At 37.8% G+C, this 14,203-nt stretch overlaps 1 protein-coding gene across 14 annotated transcripts in view; it reads right to left on the reverse strand.

Annotated features, from left to right (window-relative positions):
• The window catches only part of HS3ST5 (heparan sulfate-glucosamine 3-sulfotransferase 5), a 269,294-nt gene that overhangs the window by 108,087 nt on the left and 147,004 nt on the right, over positions 1–14,203 (reverse strand). For 6 of the 14 annotated variants that reach the window (XM_070496369.1, XM_070496362.1, XM_070496363.1 and 3 more), the window contains one exon: positions 657–770. The gene's annotated coding sequence lies outside the window, so the exon portion shown is untranslated. Of the gene's footprint in view, positions 1–656; positions 771–1,836; positions 1,939–14,203 lie in introns of all 14 variants that reach the window. The other 8 variants (XM_070496366.1, XM_070496367.1, XM_070496365.1 and 5 more) reach the window with 4 other exon arrangements.

Raw genomic sequence — 14,203 nt, forward strand, 5'->3', positions numbered from 1 at the left:
CAGCTCATGACACTCCCATTTCCCCTCACCCTGGATTCTGGTATATAAAAATGCAACAGATCCTGCCTTTCCAGAAATAGACAGTTACCCTGAGGACACAGGATATATGCATAAGGAGAGAAAAAATAATACGTGATACAGGTCATCTAATGCCAGAGAGGGGCATAACTACAAGTCCTACAGAAGTTTGGAAGAAGGGAAATAATTGGGACGGGAAATCGGCAAGATTTTGCAATGTAGGTGAAACCTGACTTAGGTCTTGGAGAAAAAACAGAACTAAAACCAGCAAAGAGGAGTTGAGCATGTTATTTCAGATAGCGGGAACAGCAAGGACAAAGGCTTTCTGTGTTCAGGAAATGAGGCTCAGTGTCAGTGCGGAAGAAGTTTTCTATATGGGAACACTGAGACCAGAGAGCAGGTGTCAGTTTAAAGTCATTCTGTAGAATGTTTTAAAAGCCCAGGAGAGTAGGGGGGACTTCCTGCTGGATAGCCACTGGGAGTTTGTGAGGGGCTGTGTGCATGTGTGTGTGCATGCCAAGTCGTGTCAAGTAGCACTTTCAAAAGGCTGATGAGACAGCAGGTGATTAACCTGAATGGGCATAAGAAAGGTTGGATAATGGATTGCAAGAGCACACCGAGGTCTTCAGTACACATACCTACATTCAGACACTTGCCAATTATTCCAGCAATGATTATCCGGTTGGTGGATACTCCATGGCCTCACATCGCCTGCCAGCTGTCCTTTTGGCTTCTTCCCTGCTTGTTAGCACCTGGGGGTAGAGACGAAGGCAAAGTGATTTTCCAATAAGTCTTTTTTTTTTCCCTGCTCCTTAGTAGCTGTGGGTAAAAATTTGTGTGCAAAGATGAAATATATTATGTATGATCAGAAGATTTCTTTTTTTCAACTGTACTCAAGTCTCTTATTAGACAATTTGCTGATGAAGAGTAGAGTTCACATTTGAGGCCACCCCTGGACTGTCTAATTGTTAATTTCCTTTGATCAGAGATGGACCTGTAAATTGGGAGCTACCCACATGTACTTTCAATCATGTTCTTGTAGCAGAATCTTGTTTCTGATCTGGCTGCTGAAATTTTTAGGTGACAGTGGTTAAATGGACTCTCCTTAAAAAAGCTACATATTGTGCATCTCGACTGCACTTTTTACAACCATAAGACGATTATCCACATCAATCACTCTTACCTTTGCTACCGCTTGAATATATTAAGCAATTGCTGCTTCTTCCTAAGTTGAATATAGACTACCAAGAGACCTGAGTAATTCTCTAGCTGCAGAGTACATGTTTGGCTCTAAAACTATAGTGTTGTAATGGAGAGAGAAAAAAAACGAAAGACACGGGAAAATGAAACAGATTGCAATGAAACAGATTTGCAATGGCAAACTTTTTTTAAAGTAATATTTCGTTGTTATTTCAGACTATTATTAAGAGTGTACTTGACATCTAAATAGATTGTTAGAGCCCGTCCCAATACATCATCACTAATATATATTTGATAATAGTACACTTAAAGATTATTCTAATCCAAAATGGCCAGAATATCCATTTTTAACTTGAATCCATTATATTCAGGGTGCAAAGCAAACACACACACACACACACACACGGTCTCTCTCAAGAAAAGGAAAAGACTAAAAATTTATAGACTTGGCTAGTAGACGGCTACCAAGTGCATTGTGACTGTCTCTTCTCTGATTAACATACTTCATACATTATTTCCAGTTCTTCCACTTGAATTCTTGTTAACCCTTCACCTTACAATCCCAATATCACCCGGACAGTTCTGGTGAAACCAGAGAATGAGTAGAAAAAAGTGCACCTTCAGTATTTCAGGACACGTCACACATCAACAGTGTTCACATTTTAGCCAGAAAACCTGCTCCCTTGCTTGTGAAAACTTCTTGGCATGTTCCTAGGCCCGCTGACCTCAATATAAAACAAAACAAAACAAAACAGAGGCTCAACCATTCCGCTTCTCAATGTTTGATAAACTAGAATTATTTCTAAAGTTCTCAAATAAACAGAAATCATTATAATTAAGAATAATTAAAATGCTAAACTCGAGAGGGCACTCAACATTCATTACCCTGTAGAACGCATCCCCTTAGGGTCGTACCTTCAATCAGTGCAGTTTTTACAACAGAAGACAAATGTGACAATCAGTAATTGCGGGTGTTTTGTACAAGGAACAAAACAAGCTAACTTGCCTTTAAATCACCCTCTCTCAGCCAGCAGAGGCCCTGCTGTCTTTTAGATTCTTAACATTTGTACTAATTCCAGGACACAGAAAACCAATAGATAACAGAAAAACACATTGCCTTCAAATCTTTGAGTAGATGCACTTCAGTTTTATCAACTACTCTAATTGAGTAGGTTAAAGTAGAAGATAAGATATAACATTGATTTTAAAAGAGAGTCTTTTTAAACATATTTTATAAAATTTATCAACATATTTATTCATTTAATTTACAAACATTTATTAAGCACCTATCATGTGTCAGGGTTTAGGTTAAATGATAGTTACATTGCACTGTAAGGACTAGACAATGGTTATTTTTTTAAACATATACCAATTTATATATACAAATTTGAATACACTAATATATTTGTATATTCTTACAGAGTTTGGAATATAGATCTACAGTTTATAAAATGAAGCTATTCAGAGCGTTACTGCTCATTATTTTGAAGCTGTAATAAATTATTTTAATTTAAAAAATTAAATCATAAAATTATTTAGATTTTTCTTCCTCAGAAGGAAATTTCCTCTATAAAAACTGTAAAATTTTTAAGTAAAATATATCCATTTTCTTTTGCCCTAATAAATACTATTAGAATGATTAGGGTTTTTCTTAGATACTAGTGGAACTAAAATATAAGTCAAGTTGGAAATAGTTTAACAAATATTAATTACAGTTCTGTATCTAGGAGACTGTAGTAAAGCAGTTTTGCTCTGATTCAATATCAAATTGACAACCATGACCCAAGAAAGGGTTATCTTTTTACTAGCTGCCACTTTGGGCACATACATTTTGGTCTTTTATTTAAGTAGAGGAAAGAATTCATTAGGAATGTGGTACAAGTGGTTTCACGATGAATCTCAAGTTACCAATTCCACTTTTAATGATTAGTTGCCTGAGTCTTGTATTTAATTAAAATGCTTATATGAAATGCTTATATTTAAGTTAAACATAACTAGCTAAACCTCAATGTTACTGCCTCATCCATTTTGAAATGAATTAATTTATAAAATAGCTCAAAAGTGCTGTCAAACTTTAATACTAAAGTAAACCCGTATCACTTTGCATCTCTTGCTGGTGTTGATTGTGAATCCATAGTGAGCTGTTTACGTTAGGTATGACCGCAGGACCTCTGGCACGGCTTATATGCAGTAGAATCAAATGTCCATGTTACTGATGTTTCCTTTAGACAGATGATGTATTCTTTAACTTCCCAGGCAATAATAGTCTATAATCAAGGATATGATTGTTTAAACTTTAAAGGGATCTAAATTTTATAAATTAATTTTGGCTTTAATACATTTAGGAGGAACCACTATTTTTAGCAGATGATTCACAAGTGTGTAACAATCAGTGTAATAAAACTTTTGAGTCTGTCTGATAAGGTAACCAGAAAGTGTTTTCAAGGAAATGTTCTGATTTTAACTTCTATGTAAACAAACAGCATTGTCTATATACACAGGACCCAAGAGAGAGTGGGTGGTAATGTAGAACAATTTTTCCTGGTTTATGGATTACGAGGATGTTCTAAAAGATTCATAATAGCCATCTAGAGTGGGTGCCCTGGCTCAGCGAAAAACCAAATTCGCAAATATCCTACAATCCTTGGTGTGCTTGGTGGACAAAATTTCTAAGCTGTGCACATTTGTCTATTAACGATATTGCTACCATTTGTTAGGCACCAAATATGCATGAGGCACTGAATTAAATGCCTAATGAGGTGGTATTACTAGACTCATTTTACAGAGGAACAAAGCGAGACTTGGGGAGCTAAGGCACTTGCCCAGGGTCACATAATTAGTAAGTCACAGAGGCAGGATGTGGAGCCTCATTCCATAGCTCTGCACCGTACTGGCCCCAGCTCCCCATCAGAGGTCTAAGGAAGGCATTCTCAATTGTGAGATGCTTACTGCGGCCACCACCAACAACACAACAAAACATTTCTTCCTTGCAATAACAGTGGGAGTTAATTAAAAGGTGAGGTAACACACTTGGTTGTACCATCAGTAGCTAAAATCTGTTGCTCCCAATATTAGTATTTTCTCATACCAATATATGCAGAATTTTCAAAGTTTTATTAAAATCTGGGCCTTCTACTCTTCAATAAACCCATATAGTGGAGGAAATTTGTTCCTACCATTCTCTGACATTAGCTCAAACCTTTTGCACTGCCCGTCTTTAGAAATTTTAATTCTGAGCAGGCTATAAAACCAGACTCAGGTTACACATCCAGTGAAGCTGTAGAACATTCCTCTTCTTTTCACCCTAGTGCTATTATGCGGCGTTCCACGATGTCTTTAAGCTGTACTGTATCTCAGTTACCTCAACCACCACCTGTTTCTGTTCTTCCAGTCCTTGTTCCTGGTTTCCTAAACAATGAGTGATATGCCCACTCAAAGCTAGACTTAGGTGCATTCTCAGAAAAGAATGTGAGTAACATATACAAATATCCCTCTTATTTAGAGAAGATGATATGAGATTGTGGTCAAAGCCAATTATCTATTGATTTTTCAGTTTAACATTTCAACCATCAACCATTATTTTAACGCTGGACAGCCTCGGAAGGTCTGAAATAGTGGAACCATTGAAATGTCATCTTAACGTAGACGGACTATTTGAGGAACCGGTAGGGGTGGATGTTCAGGTGCATTGCTTTGCTAATCTTGTGACGGTCTTAAATACCACCCGTATTCTGTTCTTTTCTGGCTACCATCTTCCCCTAGGCTAAAAGATTTTAAAATGACTGGGGCGAAAATAAAACTTGAGAAACTAGTTTGAGATTTTAATTCTGTATTTCATCTACCAGACAGTAAATGCAGTTAGCCGCAGCAAGTGTTCCTAATAGATAAGGGAATTGTCGCTTCACATATAATTACATCGAGGCTAACGGTAGACACAGCCAAGCATATCATCTTCATACTATTAGAAGTGCTAGTAAGTCTGAAAAGAATCCATTTTGAGGAGGGTCAGAGTTACTTTTATTTCACTTCAAACCAGGGTTATCATGGAATAAAACTGATAATTCTTTTGGGAGAACAATTTTTGGAATATTAAAAAAATATTAAAGGGTAAATGAAACTGACTGTTGTGACTAGCAGGAAGTTCAGGCATTTTGTGTTCTTTTCGTGATTGCTTTGGAATGTTAAACAGGTCGAGTTCTTTTTAAAGGAAAACATTTTATTCAGAACATTCTCCCATGAAAGCCCTCTTTGACAAAGTGTCATTTTTTGATATATTAGTACATGTCTGCCCACATTTTATATTCAAAAAAGGCTAGCAATGTTTTAACAACTTTTGACAAGCATAGGGAATTAAACTTCCACAGAATCGACTCTTAATGTAATGCTATATAGCCTGTTCCATTTTCTATTTCTTCATGGCAGGGCATAACATTTTGTTTGTTTGTTTGTTTCTTTCTTTTGGTGAGGAAGATTGGCCCTGAGCTAACATTTGTTGCCAATCTTTCTCTTTTTTCTTTTCTCCCTAAAGCCCCAGTACATAGTTGTATATCCTAGTTGTAGGTCATTCTAGTTCTTCTATGTGGGATGCCACCACAGCATGGCTTGATGAGCAGTGTGTAGGTACATGCCCAGGATCCAAACAGGTGAATTGCAGGCTGCCCAAGCAGAGCACATGAACTTAATCACTCAGTCACAGAGCCGGCCCCCACAACATTTTTAATTGTATCAATTTCTGGTTGAAAAAAGTGCAGAGAAGTTAAAGACGAGTAATCGGAATAGGAAAAATTCAATTCATCAATAAAATATTTTAAACATATAATTCTGAATTTTCTTGAGGAGAGCTACAGATAGAGCATTCAGTGAATTAGAAATACATAACAGGAGATAAGCCAAAGAATTTTCTAGAAAACTAGCCGAGGAATCTCAAGAAATTCAGCTCTCAATTATACTTACAAGTGACCTACTAAATCATAAATTTCAAAATGAAATCATCCCTCATCTTCTGGCAACGCAGGCTCTGCCTACTGGAAACCTCACTCGGATGCCCACCGGTACTTCAAGTCAACAAACTGCCCCTCATTCTGTGTCCCTCTGGCTGTGACCCGGCATGACTGGGGTCCAGATTGCTCTCCAGCCTCTTCTGTCTCCACTCCACCTTGCCCTGCTCATTCATTCATCCAGAGCTGCTTCTTCCAATTACTTGAATATGTCAGTTTCTTGCTCCTCCACCCAGATCACTATCCCAATCAGCGTGGCTAATTTCTCCTCTTCTTTTCTATCTCAGCTTGGATGTCACTTTCTCAGGAAGATTTCTCTGACAATTCTCTCTCTAGGTGTCCTTTCTCTAGATCCTGTAGCACCCTGTTCTCTCCAATCCAAGTCCTTGTCATCCAGTGATGTCACTGTCTCTTTACTTGCCTGTATCCTCAACAGACTGTAAGCTTCATGAAGACTAAGACCATGTTGATCTCACGTACTGTTAAATCTACACTGCTTAGACAAGTGCTTGGAATATTCTAGATGCTGTCAAACACTGTTAAACAGATTAATGAATCATTTGAATGAAAAATTCATGTGTGATTAATGATTTTTTCTTCCTTTAGTGATAATACAAACTGTTAAAGATAACCACTTGTAAAAAATATATTAACTTATTTAAGCGTTAATATTCTCATTTGATTATTTCATTGAGCTAGAACAACAAGTTTCACATTTTGGTTCAAGAGCTTTCTCAAACCACCTCTCTCTATAAAGAAAGTACAAGGTGGGTAATAAGAGCCATTGAAGGATGTTAAGCTCTGGAATGCCTTGCTTGGATTTCAGTTTAAGAAACAGACTTCTAACGGTAACAACGAGGGTAGATTGGAAGAGGGCAGAAAGGATTTGTGAAGAACAATGTATAACATCTAAAGGAGAAGAGGGTCTGGCTCTGTACCACTGTGTCATTATAATCTGGGAACTTTTAGCGCGACGCTGTGACTAGAAAAGGAGAAAATGTGAAACCAGTACCCATTAGTGAGTCAAGGAAATAGAGCCAGAGAAGAGGGCATCTTATGAATATTGTTATTAGATAATCAAGAGCTGTAATAATCAATATACTCTTGAGAGGACCTTAAATCTAATGAAGCAGCTGTGGATAACTAAATTATGATTATGACAAATTCAGGGAATTGGTTCAGGGTTCTGTGCATCCAAAATTCATATAAGTAATCAAAGTGAAATTGCATTAGCTGACCTCCTCAGACCACCTCTGAAATACAGGAGGCAGTTATTAAGAATACCCAAAATAACAGCATGACATAACTGCTTCCATATTTCACAAACGCCTTTGGCTACAGGGGAGGGTGGGTGGAGTTGGGTGGGGGGAGGGTGGGTAGGAGAGGAAGGACCCAGAAGGAAGAGAAGGAGCTCCTTGCAAACAGAGAAGTGGAACTCATTTCAAAAATTGCCACAGCAGTACTTTTCTTAAGTCAAGATTAAAAATACGATGAGCTTATGGAATGTTATCTGCTACAGCAAAAGCAATATAAAAACAATTTTTATTCCCACAAAAATTACTTAACACAGCTACCATCGGTTTTATAGATAACGCTGGCAGTGATGGGCCACCGTGTATAAAAGAGATTCTCTGTATTTTTAGTCTTAAGCCTTCAGTATTTGTCTCTTATTTCTTATTTTGAAATAGTTTGCCAGGAACACACATGGAGCTGTTTTCACTGGCTCTCTTCTGGGCTTCCTGGGACCATCATGCAGATGTTGGCAGAAACAATTTCAAGGACAATAATAATGATGAATAAATTAAAGCCCACTGTATATTCTCCCCACCAAGGAAATAAATTTGTTTTACTGAACTGTATTTTCATCTTAAGGACTGTTTGCCCCATCCCTACCTCTTTCCAAAATGCTTCTTTATAGCAATTCTCATTACAAGAGGGTGCTACAAACTGATTCTGAGGAATTTCAGTTCTCCATGCTCTTTTCTGACAATATGCTTTTTATCAGATCATCAGACATAACGTGAAAACACCTATGACAGTAATTTCAAATGTCTATCATCTACCACATTATACACAAATGATCTGTGGTTGCAATGTGGTCCTTGAATGCAGGGCTTTTTCAAGAAAGACAAACAAACACTATTGAAAATATAAATGGGTACATTGCAAGAAAAAGTCACTTGGAGCATTTGCAGAAACTTCCAGTTTTTATTTTTATCTTTAATCAGAACCAAGAGAACATTTCTGAAAGAACTAGTCTTGCGTTTCATTCACACAGAGCGTTATAGAGACATGCACGCACGTCTACTCCCAGGTATAGACATCATTCAACTAAACTCCACAGGCTGCAGCTGGAGATGGAGTCAGACTGGAACAAAGCTTTTACTGAATGCCTACTCGGGGTAAATAATAAAAAATCTACACCTTCACCTCACGCAACTCCCAAAAAACAAAGAAAGGTATAATTATTGAACATGTACAGGTTTTTAAAAAGCACAGAGAAAGGCTCTGGGTTATAAATCTATTTTTATGTCCTACACAGCAATTCTTTTCTATGGTCTTAACTTATATGCTAGTCACTCCCAAGGATTGATATGCGCCAAGATGATTCTATTGTGCAGCCAGAGCTGAGAATCCTGCTCAAAAGCCTTCTTCTGCTCTGCAATTTAGTGACAAACTCCCTAGCCATTTCTCATTTCAGTCCTCTGTGCACATCTGCATTTTCCTCACAACCAAGTAGGCCTTTCACCAGGGCTTGAAAGTTATGTTATATTTTCCTATTCCACCCCCACTCCTGTCCTCAGAACCAGAATGCAATTCTACTGTAGTGTGAATGTGAAGTATTGTACATTTTAACATCCAGATTCAAGGAAGCAAGCATGCATCAAAATAGTGTTTACATTTATTATCTAAAAGAATAACACTTGAAATAGCTAGGCCTCTTGGAATGGAAAAACATATCCTCTTTTTTAAATTCACTGTACTTCAGACTTAAACCTGTGGGAACATAACAACACAGTAGTATAATCACTGCAATATTCCTAACGCTTTGACATTTTTAAATAGTGTAGATAATATTCAGGTGGGGCTCAAACAAATCTAAGCATCCTGCTGTTTGTAAAGCAGCCTCTTCTATGGTCGTGTGGCTAATGGTAGCAATACCCAACCCACAAAAGGCAAAAAAGAACATTCTCAATGTTACTTATTTCTAAACTACGGCAGCACACTGTAGCACTCTTTGTCAGCCCTTATTGGTTTCAAAAAAATAAAAACAAAACACTGAGGTCTTTACTCTGAAATCCATTTCTAGAATTTATCTTACTAACAAAGGACTGAGTCCTGTGAGAGGTCTTGTAGTTATAGAGGAAGAATTTCCCTTTGTAAAAGTTTATTTGCTATTTGAAAGGTGACACTTATTTGGCACTCTTAATTTATAAATGTGCATTAACAGCAACCAACTCTGTAACACCATACTTCTCCATGAACTATATGATAAAACAAAAAGATGGAAATTCACTGAAATAAAAATATTTTTTCTGCAGCTGGGCAAAACTGGTATATTTACGCATTTATAAAGGAAGAAGAAAAAATATCCCACACTTTTTTAAACATGAAAAAATTCGGAACAAGTCCAATTTGCTTTCAGTATTGTTTCTAGTGGTTATTATTTTTTTAACCACAATTGCGTATTCATTGAAGTTTTGCAAAAACGCTTACTCTTGGTTTTTCTTTTCTTTTATTGAAGTACACATGATAGGCAGCTGATAGGGCTTCCCTTAGCTGTTTTCATCTTGGATTGTATCTACAAGAACTCAGGTTGCCTCAAAATAAGAAAGGAAAATAAGGCACATTTCCAAAGCAACAAAAGAACAACCTGTTTCACTGCGCTGTTACTGCAAAGATGTGTCTTGGAGAATGGGTTTTTAGATGTGAAAAATGGTTTATTAATCCTAACCAAATCCATTCACCAATCAGCCCTGCATATGAATGACAGAAGAATGATAAACGCAACGAATAACACGAAGAATGGCCACCAGACAAAACAAAATCTACTCTGCAATTACTTATGCAGCAAGGGTCCACACATTTTAGCCTGCCCTCTGAATCAAGAGGGAGAGACAAACGGTGGCCAGAAAAGGAAGAACGCACCCCACCCCTCGCTCCCCGGCACCCCCCCCCCCAACCCAACGCTAGGATGTACCAGAACTATACTACACAGACTTTCACAAATGTTAAGAAAGGGAGCTGGCCATGGGAAGGGCCCCCTGAAGAAACGTGTCATTGTGAAGGTTTAATTTCCCAACTTGTTTTAAAACCTGTTTTCCTTTTTGTCAGGCTGAAATCTTTCAGGGACATGGTTCCCGAGAGCAAATAAAACATTGTGGGACAATGGACAGCTCAAGATGAACTTCTTTTTAGGCTAAGAAAGCTGTCTTTATACAAAGCCTCCCTTTTTAAAGGGAACAGATGAGGGAGAAGATTGGCTTTTAGAGAGTAAGGGTGATGAGTGGCTTTTTACAAAATGCCATGTCAAATAAGAGTCCTTCACGCATTTTTGAAAAAGAAATGAGCCATATTTACCATATATGTGACAAGCTATTTGACAGAATACATTTGCTTTGTCTCTTTTTTCATATAGTTAGCCATTCCCAGGGACTGTATGAGCCGCCTAGAATAAGACCTTTTTGGATGGGAGATGTGGCTGGGGACCCAGGAGCCTGCCAACCCCAGGTTCTTGTCATGAGACTCATAACATTCTCTAGAAGGTAAGCTCCATGAATTTGCTTTTTCTGTTTTGCTCACTGCTCTATCTCTAGCACCTACAATCTTGTCTGGCGGACAATAAGGATGCAGTAAAGATTTGGGGGATGAACAAACGAATGTTCACACCCCAAGTTCTCTGACTTTGGCTTCTGAGAAGTTAGCATGTGCCAGATACTGTGCCAAGTACAAATCATTTAATCCTTACAATGGCTATGAGAGAAAAGCAATATTACCTCTATTTTAGGGCTAGCAGTGAAGTGCTAGAGTTCGAATGAGTCAGTTGAGTAACTTAAAGTCTTGAAACTTGCAGAAGGTAGAGAAAAAAGACAACCTACTTTAAGTTCAAAGTCTAAGCTCTTACTTCTCTGTGAAACTCTGGTTTGATCCTGGTTAGTCAACGACTCTGCTCCATCCACAGTCTCAGTCTTGTCTTGTATTCTGATCCCCGGTCTTATCCAAATTCTGCTCTAACTCTGGTCTTGGAATCCTGTATTGCACCTTATGCAAGCTTTGCTTCAACACTCCGATCTCCCCAGTACATCTTTCTGGTGTTGTCTCAGTCAGTGTGAGCTGCCATAACAAAAACCATAGATAGGATGGTTTAAACAATAGAAATTTATTTTCTCACAGTTCTGGATACTCAAAGTCCGAGATCAAGAGGCGGAAATATTGGGTTCTGCTGAGATCCCTCTTCTGGCTTGCAGACGGCTGCCTTCTCACTGTGGGCTCACATGGCCTTTCCTCGGTGTGTGCAAGTGGAGAGATCTCTCTCTCTTTTTCTTCTTACATGGCCCCCAATCCCATTGGACTAGGACGTGGAGCCCTAATGACCTCATTTAACTTTACCTCCTAAGAGCCCTATCTCCAAATACAGTCACACTGGGGGGTAGGGCTCCTCAATATGAATTTTGGGGTGACACAATTCAGTCCATAGCAGGTGTCCTTCTAAGCTAAACTATCTGAGACAGTAACAACCAAATGCACTCTATTTCTCTGCTTTTAATCACATGATTCACTATCATACTTGTAGTAATAATTGTTTCTTTCTTCTTTCTTTCTTTCTTTTTTCTTTATTTTTTATTGCAGTAACATTGGATTAGAACATTATATAACTTCCAGGTGTACATGGTAATATATTTCGAACTCTGTGTAGATTATATCATGTTCACCACCCAAAGGTGAATTACCATCCATCACCACACAATGTGCCTAATCACCCTTTTCCCCCACCTCCTCCCCTCTTCCCCTCTGGTAACCACTAGTCCAATCTCTGTTCTATGTGTTTGTCTGCTGTTGTTTTTATCTTCTACTTATGAGTGAGATCATACGGTATTTGACTTTCTCCCTCTGACTTATTTCACTTAGTATAGTACCCTCAAGGTCCATCCATGTCGTCACAAATAGCTGAATTTCATAATTTCTTATGGCTGAGTAGTATTCCATTGTGTATATATACCACATGTTCTTTATCCATTTGTCCTTTGATGGGCACTTAGGTTGTGTCCAAGTCTTGGCTATTGTGAATAAGGCTGCGATGAACATAGGGGTGCATGTATCTTTATGCATTTGTGTTTTCAAGTTCTTTGGATAAATACCCAGCAATGGAATAGTTGGATCATATAGCAGATCTATTCTTAATTTTCTGAGGAAATTCCATACTGTTTTCCATAGTGGCTGCACCAGTGTGCACTCCCACCAGCAGTGTATGAGAGTTCCCTTCTCTGCATCCTCTCCAACACTTGTTTCCTGTCTTGTTAATTATAGCCATTCTGACTGGAGTGAGGTGATACCTCATTGTAGTTTTGATTTGCATTTCCCTGATAGTTAATGATGTTGAACATCTTTTCATGTGCCTGTTGGCCATCTGTATATTTTCTTTGGAGAAATCCCTGTTCAGATCTTTTGCCCATTTTTTAATTGGGTTGTTGGTCTTTTTGTTTTTGAGACATTGCAGGAATAATTCTTTTGTCACCTTTTGGGTTCTTGTAATGATTTGGCCTTAGTAATTTAGAGATTAAATATGCATATCTTGGTCAAATGTGTACTGGATTTGAAGAACTGTTCAAACTCAAGTCATTCTGCTGATGCAATCTTCCAACGATAATCTCTTGGGGATTTCTTGATCTTTCCAGAGTGTTCATTCTGGCTGTCCCATGATCAGAGTTAGCATTACAGAGGAAAACACAGACTCGGGAGTCATACGCCTGAGTCCTAACCCTCTCTCTAGCTGTGCAACCTGAAGAACATGGTGAAATTCATAAAATACGTATTTTAAAATTATTGTTTTTCCAAGTCTACCAAATCATAGATACCTCCTGATTCCTAGGAAAACTTTATAGATATCACGTGGCCTAATATAGCTTTCAGGGTTATCGCATTTATGTGCTACTTTCCTACATGTAACTCTGAGAATCCCTGTTCTGAGTGGACAATGACCACAGGGTCAATTCAACTCTAAATTAATCCTTGGGATATCCTAAGTACTTCTTGGAATTTTCTAACTGGATGTTAGAATCAGATATCATATTCTGATCTACTTATTACAAAGCTTCTTTACCTCAGGGAAAAAAATGAAGCCTGTGACAGTCTCTCTTTAGTAAAAATAGCCTTGGTCTTTGGACTCATAGTGCGCTTCTATTGGAGTGGCAGTGAATCTTGCAAATTAGAAGTACATGGCATCATGACCAACCGCGATTTCAAAATGCTGTTGTAGATTTCATCATTGTAGACATGACTAAAATGTCAGTCCTGGTATAGGAGTGTGAACATTTTAAAAGAGAGTTTTCTTTTTGGGGCAAAAATAGATCTCCTGACTCATGAATGTTCTTTCTTAAGGGAATTCAAGGAAGTCTGATATTGTGTGTGTGTGTGTGTGTGTGTGTGTGTGTGTGTGTGTGTCTCTGTATGTGTTATGGGCACATGCTTTCTTGAACGGCAAAGTTTCTCTGGAGAGAAGATTTTTCTTCATATGTTTCATTAGCATAATTACATTTTAACATATAATAATGGGTTTTTTTACATTTGATTAAGACTATTAAAATATAAGCAACCACAGTAAATGCAAAGCCATTATTTAAAACAGAATGAGAATGTGTGCAAGTCATATATATTGCAGTATTTATAAGCATTTCTGGGAAATACTGTAACAAGTTATCACTGCTAGGTTTTCACATAATTACTTACGAATATAAAATATAATTTTATTTTATAAAGAAGAGATTGAT

Source organism: Equus asinus, chromosome 24 (genome assembly GCF_041296235.1).
Source record: "Equus asinus isolate D_3611 breed Donkey chromosome 24, EquAss-T2T_v2, whole genome shotgun sequence".
Taxonomy (NCBI): Eukaryota; Metazoa; Chordata; class Mammalia; order Perissodactyla; family Equidae; genus Equus; species Equus asinus.